We start from the raw sequence: 19516 nt of genomic DNA, 5'->3' as shown, positions 1-19516 counted from the left end.
GCTTTCTGATGTTTCTACTTCTGAATTTTTCTGAGCTGATCTTCTTTGAAATGAAGTTGTTTGACTAAATTCTCGAGCTCTTTCAGGTATAATTGCAGGGAGCTGCCTAGGCCTGGCCTCCTTCACCAAGACAGTTACATCATTTGGACATAGGAACGACAATTGACTCTTTCTAAAGAGAAAACTTAGATGAAAGGCACTACTCAAAGGATTGAGCAGCCCTGAAGGAGTGAACTTAGAATAATAAAGATTGACTGACTATACTGACAAACATAGTGATGCTTCTGACTTAGTTAATGTTTTGTTTGGTAAGTCTATCCTTTCAAGGAATAGTTTTTCAATTGGTAAACACCGGACTTCTTCCTCGAAACAGTAATGCCTCAAGAATTTAATTACGACCCCTAAGATTGCTTAGCTTCAATGCCCCCAGTTTTGAGGATATCACTTGAATTTGCTTGAACTTCAGTTGATCTTCAGTCTTGATACCGGCTGTTGCCTTCTTATACTGATTCTCTTACCGTGACCAAGTCACCTCTTCAGGGTTTTTAACTTGGCGGACCGCGCTAGCCTTAACTTTTGCCTGAACCACCTTTCTAGGTTTTCGATCCAGCAGGCTATCCCCTTAGCTTTTGCCTAAGCCGCCCTTTCGGGTTTTCAACTTAGCAGGGGAATGATCTTAAATTTTGCCTAGACCGCCCTTTCAGGTTTTCAGTCTAGCAGATCTTCAAACTCCGTTATTTTTCTTATTCATCATCATTTCATTTTTTTATTGTATCTCAGGACCTAGCTCATTAGTTCTGAACACCAGAAGGACTTTTATAGGTAGGATAGGGCTTTTCAAAGAATGGCTTAAGGCTCAACAAAGATTTCGACCGAACCTGTGAACAGGTCGCCTACATATCCTAAGGTAGGAATCAGGTCGTGTGTAGTTCAGGGCGAATGCCCCTAGTTTGAAGATAAATTGTTTGATTTTTTTTTTCCTTTTTTCTTTTCTTTCTGGAACAATTAACTTCTCTTCTTTTGGAACTTGTCCCTCTCTTTTTTTTTTTTGAAAGGATTGAATTTCTTTTCCTTTTTGAATCGACCGAACTCGGTTCAACCGAGTTGCCTACGTACCCCAGTATAGGGATCAGGTCTCGCGTAGTTCGGGGAATGCCCCAAGTTTGATGGGTTTTCAAGAAAATTTGATTTAGGCTCGAAGGGTTTGCAAATCGGTATTCTTTTGACATTGGGTTTTGATTTTGGGATTTAATCGGCCAAAGGAGGCCTTTCGATGTTCAGATTGGGAATCGATCTAGGTTACTAGAGTCTGTCTGGTACTGATTATTTATTTCTTTTTTTTCTCTTTTTTTTTTTTCACGGAGTTTGACGGCATTTCCAGGTAAGATAATGGATTTTCTTCTTTCAAGATTCTAATGCGTGCTTTCGGCTTTCATAGAGCGAAACTTGTTCTTCGACATCCTCCATCTATGGAATTGTAACTCTTGATATCTGATGATCACTTTTCAATGCTTGCTCTTGAACTTCTTATCTCGAATTTGATGGCTTCATGTTATGAATTTGAGAACCAAGATCATCGATTGGAAATATGAAAGTTGTTTCTACTCCATGCCCCTTGCATAGCATATGATATTCACTTCATTCATTTTCTTTGAGCTTTCCATCTATGTCTTGCCCCTGGTATCGGTTGTAGCTTTTCTAGACAATCTTCTTATTCTTGAAATAATTTTATCAATTCTTCACACTCTTTAGAGGGTAATGTATTTTCAATCGGCATTCACTGAATCAAAGTTTCAGTGCCAGTGTTTATCATTTCAATTTCATCTTTGAAAGGTTGGGATTGGCGCTCCTCCTCTCGTTCAAGTAATTGCTGTGACTCAAGTGGAGTTTCGTCAATTTTGTCCTCATTTGAAGAGGGAGTCTTATTTTAAGATCAGAAGCACACTTAAGAACAGACACAAGTGAACTTTTTGGAACTGACCGAAATTTTATTTAAAGAAAAGCTATTACATCAGACGACCTATCCTGAACATGCTCAGGATTCACAACTCTAAATAAGAAAGGGAAACAGAAGATAACTTGCCTGGACTAGGCATTGACCTTTAACTGTAAGACCGGACTCAACAATTATACTGACCATGATGACTGACTCAACATAAAATAGTAAGTGACTAAAACTTTAACTGCTGCAACTGTTTGGCGTTGAAGGCTCGGCGAAGGCTGGTTCGTTCTGAACATCATCATGGCTGATACTTTCAATTTTGGACAATGATGACTGATTCGCATAGGGGAATGCCCCTAGCTCAAGGATTCTGAGAGTGAACTCTGAAGGACTTAGCAAAATAATCTTGAAAAGGTAGCCCCTAGAGGAGGAAGAGACCAGGGGTACAAGCAAGATTGGATTATCTGGACCAGGCATGATCAGATCATGAGAATGCATAATAGAAAGATTGTGAGATTCTGCATCTGCCAGTTAGGGGATGGCATGAAGATACGATCGAATCGTATGACAGAAGAACGAAAGACGCACGATCAAAAGATTAGATGAGATAGCATAAGATTGCTTTCAACGGATAGATCATGAATGACTAATCCTATGAGATCTTTGGAAATGATGGGATTTATATCCTAACTCAAAGGGAATTTTTTTTTTTCACATTTTATCAGTGTCACCTGAAGGCATCAACCTTAATCCTAATCTATCGGAGTGGAGAGAGAATCTCGACTCATGACTTTGTTCGTGTATATAAGGACCGATCGTGACCATTGGAAGATGGACCACGGCCTAATCTAAACACCAATGGGTAGGATATCCTAAACTAGGCTCACACACGTGATGCACATGTGTTCGTATACTACATGCATGTGTGGGTTAATCTAGGGGTAAGGCCAAGAGTTCCCTTAGCGCGAATCCCTGCTCGATATACTGTACCAGTGTCCGGCGTATCAGTACGTGAACAAGAGATCCGTTTACGTACCATAAAGGTACCAGGCTAAGGGTGGAATGCTTCTCTAGCACAGAGGCACCAGGTGATGAAATCCCAGTCAACCATGCTAGATAACACTCCGGGTTCCTAAAATAGGACGTGTGTGCACGTGAGATGCAAGGGTTTAGATGCAAGTGATGTAATTGTGTGCAATAAGTTCGCGCGATCTATGATGCCTTCAGGTTTTGTTAGATTAAGTTTGAGTAAAATGTGATGAGAAAATAAAACAAGACAAACTAATCTGACAAGTATACAAGAGATAGAGTTCTTATGAGCCAGTTAAATTAAATTCAAATGAATTATCTTTTGGAATTTTAATGAAGTTAGGTGATCCCCAGCAGAGTCGCCAGACTGTGGTACCCTGATCCCGCGAGAGGGGTGTGGGGCGCGAGCCGCCGCTCTCTCTCTCTTGGTCTCTCGTATCCACGCGATTGGCGTGTGCATTTTAATATTGATTTGAATTCGTCTTTTATGTGAACTTGGGATCACTAAGGCAATCCGAATTCCACACGAAAGAGACTGACAGAGTCGCCACCTAGATGTGGGATCTAGGACCCGTAATTAACCAGAAATCTAGACTCGCTACCTGGTTACGAGAATGGAAGGTATGGGGAGTTATCCACCACATGCACCATTCTTGCCCGATAATCGGTCTTCGATTCCAAAAGCTAACTCTTTTAAATTTATTTTAAATGGCTCATTCAACTCTATGTTAATGTGCGAACTAAGTGACATGCATCTTATGATCTAATTTCAATGTGAATCCTAAATGTGTATCTTGATTTATTAATTTGTCTGGATTCAATCTAAGTGAAAGTTCTCCTAAAATTCTAATTTCATGGAAAGTCCTAAGTGATTTGATTAAGCATTTACAAGAAAATTAATATACAAAACACCACAATTTGTTTGTGGTGCCGACTCGCGGGTGGTATGCCATCAGACATCCAAGCTGCCTACGTACCCAAGCCTCACTGGGATCAGAGTCGACGTAGTTCGGTGCACCTAAGCTAAGTTACATATGCCTAACTCAACTAAGACACCGACCTAGACGGGATTGACTGTTTCAACAGTTTTAAGAGAAGTTATTTAATTCAAGTTGAGGATTTTATTATCTTAGGATTTCATCGAAGATGCTATATGATTCTTATCTAAATGCAAGTTGTCCCTTAGACTAATGCAGGTTAGCCTACATCCTAGTTTACTAGGCTTGTCCTATGGAAAAGATCGGGTGACTAGTGTAACTAAACCTATGGCACGGTTGCTATACATAGCAAACGTCCGTGATGAGGCTGGACTCCTGACTCTAGGACTCCCTAAAACCTAGGACTCCCTAAAACTTAGGACACGACACGACACGACACCAGTGTTCCTAAATTGGGCTCTAAGGGTTCCTAAAGGAATTTTGAATCCACCGGCTCTTGGGAATCTCGAATTCTTTTGGGTTTGTGGAAACTTTTAGAGTTTTCTTGAAGCTTTTATTATCTGAAGGTATTTAGTGTGTTTGGTAGCTTTTAAAGTTGTTTATTTAGAAGGTTTTAGTTTCATTTGAAATTTTTAGTGGTCTTTTGGTTAATGGCTTTTAACGGATTTTTATCAGTGGATTTTAAATGGGTGAATTTTAGTTTTGTTAATTTTAGGTTGGATGTACTTTAGATTAATGTCTTTCGATTTTGGTTTGGAAAATGACGTTAACACAACCAAGTTTTGACAATTGCACAAATTCGACAAACCATTGACCATTAAAAGATCTGACAAATGCAGCCCACTAAAACTGTCGTAACTCTTTAACCGCTTGGCCAAATTCAACGTACAAACATGCGTTGGAAAGATCTTTTATAGGGCTACAACTTTGTAGTTCTCCATTGTTTGTAAATCTGTGATTTAGAGGTTCGAATTTGTGTTGCAAACAAAAGGACAGCAACATTAAACTGGAAATGCCTAAAGGTGTGCCGCAACCATTTTGGACTTAACTTTTTAACCGCTCGCTGTCTGATCTAGCACGAATACTCGTTGGAAACGGCACGAAAATATCTACTACTTTGTAGTTAACCATTTCCCACGATTCTGTTGTTTAGAGGTCGAAAAATCTGTTTAAAGTCTAACAGCTAGCACTATGACGGGAATGATATTGGCACCCCCATGTTTTCTTTTGATAGTTCTTATTTTTTTAGTGATTAAAAGACGGTGAATATGAAAAATGGCTTGAATGGGCCTGAGATTAGATTCAAATGGGATGTTTGAAAAAGGGGTTGTTTTTATCTACTTGGCAAGGTGGGGTATGGATATTGGGTTCTTGAGATTGAGTGGGGGCTGTTGTTATCAAATTGGAGTGGGGGCTGTTGTTATCAATTGAAAGATGGAGGTTTTGTAAGCCAAATTAAATGGGTTTTGATAATTCATGTAAAATTCAAGTTTTCTTTCTTGTAAATGTTCAAAATTTTTAATGAATTGTTTTCCCAAAAGAAATCTAAATTCCCTAACAAGCCAATGATTTCAACATCCCATCGCAAATAGGTTCTAATGACCCTAACACATTAATTATATTTAGCATAAGTGAGAACATGACCAAGGCCAAACTAGTACAAAATTAAACATGACATCAACCAAAATATACGCAAAACAACACTCAATCCTACAAATATAGAAAAGAAAATAAAATTCCAAAAGACATACCTTTTTGTAGACGATATTCCATGCAAACTTATGGAGAAGAGGGATTTGGTCTAGAGAGAGGGCTTGAATTTTCTAAGAGAGGGGTTCTCTCCTCTTTTCTTTTTTTTTCCTTCTTTTCTTTGGTGAGATGAGAGGGTATTTATAGGAGAATGGGATAGGAGGTTAGGTGAGGTTAGGTGAGGTTAGGTAAGGTTAGGTGAGGTTAGGTGATGTTAGGTGAGGTTAGGTGAGGTTAGGTGAGGTTTGGATGGTTATGATGGGAGGAGAGGTTAGGTGAGGTTAGGTGAGGTTTGAATGGTTAGGATGAGAGGAGAGGTTAGGTGGTTTTGGATGGTTAGACCCAGGTCATGATCTGCCATTGATCTAACGATTTACGGAAATCGGGTCTCGGAATGGAATCAGGGTCCGGGCTATGAAGTGACCCTAGCTTATTTTGTCCCGATTGATGATCCGTAAAGTCAGATCAAGATATTAATGACCTAAAACATATAAATCAATGATAGAGGGGGTTCTCACATGGATTTAACACACTAATTTATTTGTTGATTAAAACAAAACAAAATGGGGTGTCTACAATCCCCAAAATTTTAATTAGCCAATTCACCCCCCCTTGGGTTGTCACCTTGTATTTCAGGAACTTTCTATTTTTCAGTCCCCATCCATCACCAACCTAATCTACGATTCAATACCATCTCATCATTATACCGAAACTTGGCTAAAAGCACCATAGCACCATCTCTAGGGTTTCTTATGTCTAGAAGATTGAAGTTTTTTAAAGTTTCTAAAATAAGAAACTTTCTAATTTTTCAATCTCCATCCTTCATCAACTAAATCTAAGATTCAGTACCTCTATTTCTCATCCAAAAACTTGGCGTAAAGCTCGTTGACATCATTTCTAGGGTTTCCTATGTCTAAAAGATGGATGTTTTACAAAGTTTCTAAAATAAGAAACTTTCTATTCTTTCAATCTCCGTCCTTAATCAAGTAAATCAAAGATTCAATATCATCTCATCCTCATCCCAAAACACGGCTAAAAGCTCCTTGACACCTTCTCTAGGTTCTCCTATGTCTAAACGAAGGATGTTTATAAAGTTTCTAAAATAAGAAACTTTCTATTTTTTCAATTTCCATCATTTATCAACTAAATCTAAAATTTAATACCCTCTCATTCTCATCCCAAAACTTGGCTAAAAGCTCGATGACAACATCTCTAGGGTTGCATAAGTCTAAAAGATGGATGTTTTATAAAGTTTCTATAATAAGAAACTTTCTATTTTTTCCATCTCTATCATTTATCAACTAAATCTAAAATTCCATACGATCTCATCCTCATCTCAAAATATGGCTAAAAGCTCCTTGAAACCATCTCTAGGGTTTCCTATGTCCAAAAGATGGATTTTTATAAACTTTCTAAACTAAGAAACTTTCTATTTTTTCAATCTCCATACTTAATCAACTAAATCTACGATTCAGTGTCTTCCCATTCTTATCCCAAAACTTGGCTAAAAGCTCGTTGACATCATTTCTAGAGTTTCCTATGTCTAAAAGATTGATGTTTTATAAAGTTTCTAAAAGAAGAAACTTTCTATTTTTTCAATTCACATCCTTCATCGACTAAATCTAAGATTTAGTATCACTTCATCGTTATCCGAAAACATGGTTAAAAGCTCTTTGACACCGTGTCTAGGGTCTCCTATCTCTAAAAGATGGATATTTTATAAAGTTTCTAAAAGAAGAAACTTTCTATTTTTTCAATCTTCATCACTAATCAACTAAATATGTCATTCAACACCATCCCATCCTCATCTCCAAACTTAGCTAAAAGCTCCTTCACACCATCTGTAGGGTTTCCTCTGTCTAAAAGATTGATGTCTTATACAGTTTCTAAAATAAGAAACTTTTTTTCTCAATCTCACCCCTTAATCAATTAAATCTAAGATTCAATATCATCTCATCCGCATCTCAAAACTTAGCTAAAACCTCCTTGACACCATCTCTAGGGTTTCTTAAGTCTAAAAGATCGATGTTTTCTAAAGTTTCTAAAATATGAAACTTTCTATGTTTCAATATCCATCATTCACCAACTAAATCTACGATTTAATACCATCTCATCCTTACCTCAAAACTTGGCAAAAGCACCTTGACACCATCTCTACGGTTTCTTATGTCGAAAATTGGATGTTTTATAAAGTTTTTTTTTTAAAAAACTTTCTATTTTTCAATCTCCATCCTTCCCCAACTAAATCTAAGATTCAATACCATCTCATCCTCATCTCAAAACTTGGCTAAAAGCCCCTTGATTCCATCTCTAGGGTTTCCTATGTCTAAAAGATTGATGTTTTATAAGTTTCTAAAACAAGAAATCTTCTATTTTTTCAATCTCCATCATTCATCAACTAAATCAAAGATTCAATATCATCTCATCCTCATCTCAAAACTTAGCTAAAAGCACGTTCACACCATCTCTACAGTTTCCTTTGTCTAAAAGATGGATGTTTTATAAAGTTTCTAAGATAAGAAACTTTTTATTTTTCAATCTCCATCCTTCACCAACTAAATCTACGATTGAGTACCATCTCATCCTCATCCCAAAACTTGGTTAAGAGCACCTTGACACCATCTCTAAGATTTCGTATGTCTAAAAGATGAATGTTTTATAAGTTTCTAAAATTAAAAACTTTCTATTACTTCAACTCCATCCTTCATCAACTAAATCAAAGATTCAATATCATCTCATCCTCATCTTAAAATATAGCTAAGCTCCTTAATACCATCTCTAAGATTTAGTTGAAATGGGATTTCCTATGTCTACAAGATTGTTGTTGTATAAAGTTTCTAAAATAAGAAACAATTTATTTTCTCAATCGCCATCCTTGATCAACTAAATCTAAGATTCAAAACCATCTAATCCTCATCTCAAAACTTAGCTAAAACCAACTTGACACCATCTATAGGGTTTTCTAGGTCTACAAGATAGATCTTTTATAAAGTTTCTAAAATAAGAAACTTTATATTTTTCAATCTCCATCCGTCGTCAACTAAATCTAAGATTCAATACCATCTCTTCCTCATCCCAAAACTTAGTTAAAAGCTCCTTCACACCATCTTTAGGGTTTCCTATGTCTAAAAGTATGATGTTTTATAAATTTTTAAAATCAGAGACTTTCTAATTTTTCAATCTCCATCCTTCATCAACTAAATCTAAGATTCAATACCCTCTCATTCTCATCTTAAAACATAACTAAAAGCTCATTGACACCATCTTTACCGTTTACTTAGTCTAAAAGATTGATGTTTTATAAAGTTTCTAAAATAAAAAACTTTCTATTTTTTCATTCTCCATCCTTCATCAACTAAATCTAAGATTTAATATCATTTCATCCTCATCTCAAAACATGGTTAAAAGCTCCTTGCCACCATATCTAAGGTGTCTTATACTTAAAAGTGGATGTTTTATAAAGTTTCTAAAATGAGAAATATTTTTTTTTTACAATCTCCAACATTCATTAATTAAATCTAAGATTCAATACCATCGCATCCTCATATCAAAACTTGGCTAAAAGCCCATTGACACTATCTCTAGCGTTTTATATCTCATAAAGATAGATATTCTATATAATTTCCAAAATAAGAAACTTTTTATTTTTTCAATCTCCATCTCTCATCAACTAAATCTAAGATTCAATACTATCTCATCCTCATCTTAAAACTTGTGTATAAAAGCTCCTTCACACCATCTCTAAGGTTTACTAAGTCTAAAAGATTGGTGTTTTATAATGTTTCTAAAATAAGAAACTTTCTATGTTTTCAATCTCCATCCTTCATCAACTAAATCTACGATTCAATACCATCTCATCCTCATCTCAAAACTTGGCTAAAAGCTCCTTGACACCATCTCTAAGATTTTTTATGTCTAAAAGATGGACGTTTTATAAAGCTTCTAAAAACAGAAACTTTCTATTTTTTATATCTCCATCCTTTATCAACTAAATCTAAGATTCAATACCATCTCATCCTAGTCTCAAAACTTGGCTAAAAGTTCGTTGACATCATCTCTAGGGTATCTCATGTCTAAAGGATTGTTATTTTATAAAGTTTCTAAAATAAGAAACTTTATATTTTTTCAATCTCCATCCTTCATCAACTAAATCTAAGATTCAAAACCAACTCATCATCTTCCCAAAACTTGCCTAAGAGCTCCATGACACCATCTCTAGGATCCCCTATGTCAAAAAGATGGATGTTTTATAAACTTTCTAAAATAAGAAACCTTCTATTTTTTCAATCTCCATCCTTCATCAACTAAACCTAAGATTCAATACCATCTCATCGTCATCCCTAAACTTGGCTAAAAGCTATTTGACATCATCTCTAGGGTCTTCTGTGTTTAAAAGATTAATGTTTTTACAATCTCCATCCTTCATCAACTAAATCTAAGATTCAATACCATTGCATCCTCATCTCAAAACTTGGCTAAAAGCTCCTGACACTATCACTAGGTTTTTATATGTCTTAAAGATAAATATTTTATAAAATTTTTAAAATAAGAAACTTTCTATTTTTTCAATCTCTATCCTTCATCAACTAAATCTAAGATGCAATATCATCTCATCCGCATCTTAAAACTTGGCTAAAAGCTCCCTTACACCTTCTCTAGGGTTTAATAAGTCTCTAAAAGAATGATATTTTATAAAATTTCTAAAATAAGAAATTTTCTATTTTTGAAATCTCCATCCTTCATCAACTAAATCTAAGATTTAATACCATCACATCCTCATCTCAAAACTTAACTAAAAGCTCATTGACACCATCTCTAAGGTTTCCTATGTCTAAAGGATGGAAGTTTTATAAAGTTTGTAAAATAACAAAATTTCTATTTTTTCAATCTCAATCCTTTATCAACGAAATCTATGATTCAATACCATCTCATCCGCATTTCAAAACCTGGCTAATAACAACTTTACACCATATCTAGGGTTTATAAAGTCTAAAAAAATTATGTTTTATAAAGTTTATAAAATAACAAACTTTCTACTTTTTCAATCTCTATCATTCATCAACTAAATCTAAGATTCAATACCCTCTCATTCTCATCCTAAAACATGGCTAAAAGCTTCTTGACACCATCTCTAAGGTTTATTATGTCTGAACGATGTATATTTTATAAAGTTTCTAAAATAAGAAAGCTTCTATTTTTTCACCCCAAAACTTGACTAAAAGCTCATTGACACCATCTCTAGGGTCTCCTTTGTGTAAAAGATTGATGTTTCATAAACTTTTTAAAATAAGAAATTTTCTATTCTTTCCATCTCCATCCTTTATAAACTAAATCTAAGATCAAATATCATGTCATCCTAATCCCAAAACATGGTAGGTTCTCTTATGTTTAAAAGATGGATGTTTTATAAAGTTTCTAAATAAGAAACTTTCTAGTTTTTCAATATTCATCCTTTATTAACTAAATCTAAGATTCAATACCATCTCATCCTATTCTCAAAACTTGGCTAAAAGCTCCTTCGCACATTCTCTAGGGTTTTCTATGTCTAAAAGGTTAATATTTTATAAAGTTTATAAACTAAGAAACTTTATATTTTTCAATCTCCATCCTTCATCAACTAAATCTAAGATTCAATTTCATCTCATCATTATCCCAAAATTTGGGTAAAAGCTCATAGACACCATCTACAGGGTTTCTTATGTCTAAAAGATGGATGTCTTATAAAGTTTCTAAAATAAGAAACTTTCTATTTTTTCCATCTCTATCCTTAATCAACTAAATCTAGGATTCAATATCAACTCATCATCATCATAAAACTTGTCTAAAAGCTCATCGACATCGTCTCTAGGGATTCTTATATCTAAATATGGATGTTTTATAAAGTTTTTAAAATAAGAAACTTTCTATTTTTTCAATCTACATCCTTCATCATCTAAATCTAGGATTCATTACCCTCTCAATCTCATCACAAAACTTGGGTAAAAGCTCCTTGACATCATCTCTATGGTTTCTTAAGTCTGAAAGATAGGTGTCGTATAAAGAATCAATTTAAAGTTTTGGATGTTTTAGCCAAGTTTTGAGATGAGGATAACATGGAGCTTTTCCTATGTCTAAAACATGGATGTTTTATAAATTTTCTAAAATAAGAAACTTTCTATTTTTTCAATCTCCATCATTTATCAACTAAATCTAAGAATATCATCTCATCCTCATCTCAAAATTTGGCTGAAAGCTCCTTGACACCATCTCAAGGGTTTCCTATGTCTAAAAGATTATTGCTTTATAAAGTTTCTCAACCAGGAAACTTTTTATTTTTTCAATCTCCATTCTTTATCAACTAAATCTAAGATTCAATATCAACTTATCCTCTTCCCAAAACATGGCTAAACACACCATGACACATTAACTAGGGTCTCTTATGTCTAAAAGATGGATGTTTTATAAAGTTTCTAAAATCTAAAATAATAAACTTTCTATATTTCAATTTTCATCCTTTATCAACAAATTCTAAGATTCAATATCGTATCATCCTCATCTCAAAACATGGCTAAAACCTCCTTGATACCATCACTAGGGTTCCCTATGTCCCTAAATTAAGAAACTTTTTATTTTTTAAATCTCCAAGTTTAATCAACTAAATCTAAGATACAATACCCTCATCATCTCAAAACTTGGCTAAAAGCTCCTTCATACCATCTCTAGGGTTTACTAAGTCTAAAAGATTGATGTTTTATAAATATTCTAAAATCAGAAACTTTCTATTTTCTCAATCTCTATCCTTAATCAATTATATCTAAGATTCATTACCATCTAATCCTCATCTAAAAACCTGGGTAAAAGCTCGTTGACATCATCTCTAGGCTTTTCTATGTTTAAAAGATGGATGTTTTATATAGTTTCTAAATTCAGAAACTTTCTTTTTTTAAAATCCCCATCCTTCATCACCTAAATCTATGATTTAGTACCACCGCATCCTCATCTCAAAACTTAGCTAAAAGCTCCTTCACACTATCTCTACAGTTTCTATTATCTAAAAGATTGATAATTTATAAAGTTTTTAAAATAAGAAACTTTCTATTTTTTCAACCTCCATCTTTCATCAACTAAATCTAAGATTAAATACCATCTCATCTGCATCTCAAAACTTTGCTAAAAGCTCCTTGACACCATCTCTTGGGTTTCATACGTCTAAAGGATGGATGTTTTACAAAGTTTGAAAAATAAGAAACTTTCTATTTTTTCAATCTCCATCCTTCATCAACTAAATCTAAGATTCAAAACCATCTCATCCTCAATTCAGAACCTGGCTAATAGCAATTTAATACCATATCTAGGGTTTACTAAGTCTAAAAAATTAATGTTTTATAAAGTTTTTAAAATAACAAACTTTCTATTTTTTTCAATCTCGAGGTTTTCCCATGTCTAAAAAATTGATGTCTTATGAAGATTTTAACATAAGAAACTTTAAATTTTTTAAATTTTCATCATCAATCCACTAAATCTAAGATTAAATATCATCTCATCTTCATCTCAAAACTAGGCTAAAAGCTCGTTCACACCATCTCTAAGGTTTCTGTTGTCTAAAATATGTATGTTTTATAAAGTTTCTAAAATAAGAAAGTTTCGACTTTTCAATCTCATCCCTTAATCAACTAAATTCAAGATTCAATACCATCTAATCCTCATCTCAAAACTTTGCTAAAAGCTCCTTGACACCATCTATTGGGTTTCCTATGTCTAAAAGATTGATGTCTTATAAATTTTTTATAATAAGAAATTTTCTATTTTTTCAATCTCCATCCTTGATCAACTAAATCTAAGCTTCAATACCATCAAATCCTCATTTCAAAACATGGCTAAAAGCTCCTTGACACCATCTATAGGGTTTCGTATGTCTAAAAGATGGATATTTTATAAAGTTTCTAAAATAAGAAACTCAATCAACTAATTCTAAGATTCAATACTATTGCAACCTCATCACCAAACTTGGCTAAAAGCTCATTCACACCATCTCTACGGTTTCTTACGTCTAAAAGATTGATGTTTTATAAAGTTTCTAAAATAACAAACTTTCTAGTTTTCCAATCTCTATCATTCTTCAACTAAATCTAAGATTCAATACCATCTGATCGTCATCTCAAAACTTGGCTAAAAGCTCATTGACACTATCTCTAGGATCTCCTATGTCCAAAATATTGATGTTTTACAAAGTTTCTAAAATAATAAACTTTTTATTTTTTCAATCTCCATCCCTTATCAACTAAATCTAAGATTCAATACCAACAAATCATCATCTCAAAACTTGGCTAAAAGCTCCTTGACACCATCTGTAGGGTTCTCTAAGTCTAAAAGATTAATATTTTATAAAGTTTCTAAAATAATAAACTTTCTATTTTTTCAATCTCGAGCCTTAATATTCTAAATCTATGATTCAATACCATGTCATCCTCATCCCAAAACATGGCAAAAAGCTCATTCACACCATCTATAGGGTTTCTTATGTCTAAAAGGTGGATGTTTAATAAAGTTTCTAAAATTCGAAGCTTTCTGTTTTTTCAATTTCTATCCGTGATCAACAAAATCTAAGATTTAATACCATTTAATCTTCTCTTAAAATTTGGCTAAAAGCTCCTTGACACCATCTCTAGGGTTTCTTATGTTTAAAAGATAGATGTTTTGTAAAGTTTCTAAAATATGAAACTTTCTATTTTTTCAATATCAATCCTTCACCTACTAAATCTAAGATTAAATACCATCTCATCCTCGTCACAAAACTTGGCTAAAATCTCCTTCAAAACATCTCTAGGGTTTCCTATGTCTAAATGATGGATGTTTTACAAAGTTTCTTAAATAAAAAACTATCTATTTTTTCAATCTCCATGCTTTATCAAATAAATCTTATATTCAATACCATATAATCCTCATCTAGAAACTTGGCTAAAAGCTCCTTGACACCATCAATGGGGTTTCATAGGTTTAATAGATGGATATTTTACATAGTTTTTAATATCAGAAAATTCATATTTCTTCAATCTCCATCCTTTATCAACTAAATCTAAGATTCAATATCATCTCATCTTAATCTCAAAACTTAGCTAAAGGCTCATTAACACCATCTCTAGGGTTTCCTATGTTTAAAAGATGTTTGTTTTATAAAGTTTCTAAAATAAGAAACATTTAATTTTTTCAACCTCTATCCTTTATCAATTAAATCTAAGATTCAATACCATCTCATCCTCATCCCAAAACTTACCTAAAAGCTCATTGACATCATCTCTAAGGTTTCCTACGTCTAAAAGATGAAAGTTTTTTATAATTCTCAAATAACAAACTTTCTATTTTTCCAATCATCATCCTTGATTAACTAAATCTAAGATTCAATTCCATCTAAACTTTTTCTGGAAACTTGGGTAAAACCTCATTTACACCATCTCTAGGGTTTCCTATGTCTAAAAGATTGATGTTTTATAAAGTTTTTAAAATAAGAAACTTTCTATTTTTTCAATCTCCATCCTTCATTAACTAGATCTAAGATTCAATACCATCTCCTCCTCATCTTAACACTTGGCTAAAAGCTCCTTGATAAAATCTCTAGGGTTTCCTATATGTAAAGGCTGGATGTTTTATAAGTTTTCTAAAATAAGAAGCTTTCTATTTTTTCAATATTCATCCTTCATCAACTAAATCTAAGATTCAATACCCTCTCATTCTCATCCCAAAACTTGGCCAAAAGCTCGTTGACGTCATTTCTAGGGTTTCCTATATCTAAAAGATGGATGTTTTCTAAAGTTTCTAAAATAAGAAACTTTCAACTTTTTCAATCTCCATCCGTAATAAACTAAATCTAAGATTTTATACCATCTCATCATCTTCCCAAAACTTGGCTAAAAGGTCATTGACACCATCTCTAGGGTCTCCTATTTCTAAAAGATGAATGTCTTATAAAGTTTCTAATATATGAAACTTTCTATTTTTTTAGTCTCCATACTTCTTCAATTAAATCTAAGATTCAATATCATCTTATCTTCATCCCAAAACATGGCTAAAATCTCCTTCACATCATTTCCAGGGTCGTATGTTTAAAAGAAGGATGTTTTTTAAAGTTTAAAAAATAAGCAACTTATAATTTTTTCAATCTCCACCCTTTATCAACTAAATCTAAAATTCAATACCATCTCATCTTCATCTCAAAAATTAGCTAAAAGCTCCTTGAGACCATCTTTAGGGCTTCCTATGTTTAAAAGATGGTTGTTTTATAAACTTTCTAAATAAGAAACATTTAATTTTTTCAACCTCTATCCTTTATCAATTAAATCTAAGATTCAATACCATCTCATCCTCATCCCGAAACTTTGCTAAAAGCTCATCGACATCATCTCTAGGGTTTCCTACGTCTAAAAGACGGAAGTTTTTTAAAATTTCTCAAATAAGAAACTTTATATTTTTCCAATCATCATCCTTGATTAATTAAATTTAAGATTCAATACCATCTAAACCTCTTCTCAAAACTTGGCTAAAAGCTCATTTACACCATCTCTTGGGTTTCATATGTCTAAAAGATTGATGTTTTCTAAAGTTTCTAAAATAAGAAACTTTCTATTTTTTCAATCTTCATCCTTCATTAACTAGATCTAAGATTCAATACCATGTCCTCCTCATCTTAAAACTTTGGCTAGAAGCTCCTTTACACAATCTCTAGGGTTTCTTATCTGTAAAAGCTGGATGTTGTATAAGTTTTATAAAATAAGAAACTTTCTATTTTTTCAATATTCATTCTTCATCAACTAAATCTAAGATTCAATACCCTCTCATTCTCATCCCAAAACTTGGCCAAAAGCTCGTTGACGTCATCTCTAGGGTTTCTTATATCTAAAAGATGGATGTTTTCTAAAGTTTATAAAATAAGAAACTTTCTACTTTTTCAATCTCCATCCTTAATAAACTAAATCTAAGATTTTATACCATCTCATTATCATCCCAAAACTTGGCTAAAAGATCATTAACACCATCTCTAGGGTCTCCTATGTCTAAAAGATGAATGTTTTATAAAGTTTCTAATCTTTGAAACTTTTGATTTTTTCAATCTCCATACTTCGTCAACTAAATCTAAGATTCAATATCATCTTATCTTCATCCCAAAACATGGCTAAAATCTCCTTCACACCATCTCTAGGGTCTCGTATGTTTAAAAGATGGATGTTTTATAAAGTTTAAAAAATAAGCAACTTACAATTTTTTAAATCTCCACCCTTTATCAACTAAATCTAAGATTCAAAACCATCTCATCATCATCTCAAAACTTGGTTAAAAGCTCATTAACACCATATCTAGGTTTTCCTATGTCTAAAAGTTGGATGTGTTATATAGTTTCTAAAATAAGAAACTTTTTTTTTTCAATTTCCATCATTCATCAACTAAATCTAAGATTCAATATCATGTTATCCTCACCTCAAAACTTTGCTAAAATCTCCTTCACATCATCTCTAGCGTTTCCTTTGTCTAAAAGATGGATGTTTTATAAAGTTTCGGATCATCATCTCAAAACTTGGCTAAGAGCTCCTTGACACCATCTCTAGGGTCTCTTATGCTTAAAAGATGGATGTTTTATTAAGTTTCTCAAATAAGAAACTTTCTATTTCTTCAATCTCCATCCTTTATCAACTGAATATAAGGTGCAATACCTTCTCATCCTCCTCTCAAAACTTAGATAAAAGCTCCTTCACACCATCTCTAGGGTCTCTTATGTCTAAAAGATTAATGTTTTCTTAATTTTCTACTATACGAAAAAAATTTTCATTCTCCATTCTTCGTCAACTAATTCTAAGATTTAATATCATCTTATCCTCATCTCAATACATGGCTAAAATGTCCTTGACACCATCTCTAAGGTCACGTATGTCTAAAGGATGGATCTTTTCTAAAGTTTAAAAAATAAGCAACTTACAATTTTTTTCAATCTCCACCCTTTATCAACTAAATCCAAGTTTCAGTACCATCTCATCCCCAAGTCAAAACTTTGATAGAAGCTCGTTAACACCACCATCTCTAGGTTTTCCTATGTCTAAAAGATAGATGTCTTATAAAGTTTCTAAAATAAGAAACTTTCTATTTGTTCAATTTCGATCCTTCATCACCTAAATGTAAGATTCAATATCATCTCATCCTCATCTCAAAACTTGGCTAAAAGCTCCTTCACACCATCTCTAGGGTTTTCTCTTTCTAAAAGATGAATGTTTTGTAAAGTTTCTCATCATCTTCTCAAAACTTGGCTAAAAGCTCGTTGACACCATCTCTAGGGTCTCTTATGTCTAAAAGATGGATGCTTTATAAAGTTTATAAAATAAGAAACTTTCTATTTTTTCATTCTCCATTCCTGGATCAACTAAATCAGATTCAATACCATCATTACCTAATCTCAAAACTTGGCTAAAAGCTCATTAACACCATCTATGGGGTTTCTTATGTCAAAAAGATTGATGTCTTATAAATTTTATATAATTAGAAATTTTTTATTTTTTCAATCTCCATCATTGATCAACTAAATCTAAGCTTCAATACCATCAAATCCTCATTTCAAAACACGGCTAAAACCTCCTTTACACCATCTATAAGGTTTCATATGTCTAAAATATGGATACTTTATAAAGTTTCTAAAATAAAAAACATAATTAACTAATTCTAAGATTCAATACCATCGCAACCTCATCACCAAACTTGGCTAAAAGCTCCTTCACACCATCTCTCAGGTTTCTTACATCTAAAGATGGATGTTTTATAAAGTTTCTAAAATAAGAAACTTTCTATTTTTTCAATCTCCATCTTTCTTCAACTAAATCTAAGATTCAATACCATCTCATCCTCATCTTAAAACTTAGTTAAAAGCTCATTGACACTATCTCTAGGATCTCTTATGTCCAAAAGATGGATGTTTTACAAAGTTTCTAAAATAATAAACTTTCTATTTTTTCAATCTCCATCTTTTATCATCTAAATCTAAGAATCAATACCAACTAATCCCCATCTCAAGACTTGGCTAAAAGCTCTTCGACACCATCTGTAGGGTTTCGTAAGTCTAAAATTTTTATGTTTTATAAAGTATATAAAAGAATAAACTTTTTATTTTTTCAATCTCTATCATTCATACTCTAAATCTATGATTAAATACCATGTCATCCTCGTCTCTAAACTTGGCTAAAAGCTCCTTCACACTATTTATAGGGTTTCTTATGTCTAAAAGGTGGATGTTTGATAAAGTTTTTAAAATCCAAAACTTTCTATTTTTTCAATTTCTATCCATGACCAACTAAATCTAAGATTCAATATCATAAAACTTGGCTAAAAGCTCATTTACACCATCTCTAGGGTTTCCTACGTTTAAAAGATGGATGTTTTATAATGTTTCTAAAATAAGAAACTTTATATTGTTTCAATCTCAATCATTCACCAACTAAATTAAAGATTAAAGACCATCTCATCCTCATCTCAAAACTTGCCTAAAAGCTCCTTCAAAACATCTCTATGGTTTTCTATTTCTAAAAGATGGATGTTTTACAAAGTTTCTAAAATAAAAAACTTTGTATTTTTTCAATCTCCATCATTTATCAACTAAATCTAATATTCAATACCATATAATCCTCATCTCGAAACTTGACTAAAAGCTCCTTGACATCATCAATGGGGTTTCATATGTTTAATAGATGAATATTTTTTAAAGTTTGTAAAATCAGAAAATTTCAATTTCTTCAATCTCTATCCTTTATCAACTAAATCTAATATTCAATACCATCTCATCCTCATCTCAAAACTTAGCTAAAAGCTCATTGACACAATTTCTAGGATTTCTTATGTTTAAAAGATG

The 19516-nt window shown here is 32.9% G+C and overlaps 1 long non-coding RNA gene across 1 annotated transcript; it reads right to left on the bottom strand.

The window, feature by feature from the left end:
• Nucleotides 1-1967: 1967 nt before the first annotated feature.
• Nucleotides 1968-6143, bottom strand: LOC143862098 (uncharacterized). Its single transcript, XR_013240159.1, has 2 exons — nt 5661-6143; nt 1968-2406 (listed from the first exon to the last, which is right to left on the bottom strand). It is a non-coding gene; the product is annotated as an uncharacterized LOC143862098 (long non-coding RNA).
• Between the last annotated feature and the right edge of the window lie 13373 nt (nt 6144-19516).

The sequence above is a fragment of the Tasmannia lanceolata genome, unplaced genomic scaffold, assembly GCF_043159265.1.
Source record: "Tasmannia lanceolata isolate RefF3 unplaced genomic scaffold, GAP_Taslan_0.1 ptg000003l, whole genome shotgun sequence".
NCBI lineage: Eukaryota > Viridiplantae > Streptophyta > Magnoliopsida > Canellales > Winteraceae > Tasmannia > Tasmannia lanceolata.
This window is presented reverse-complemented; position numbering and strand designations above follow the sequence as displayed.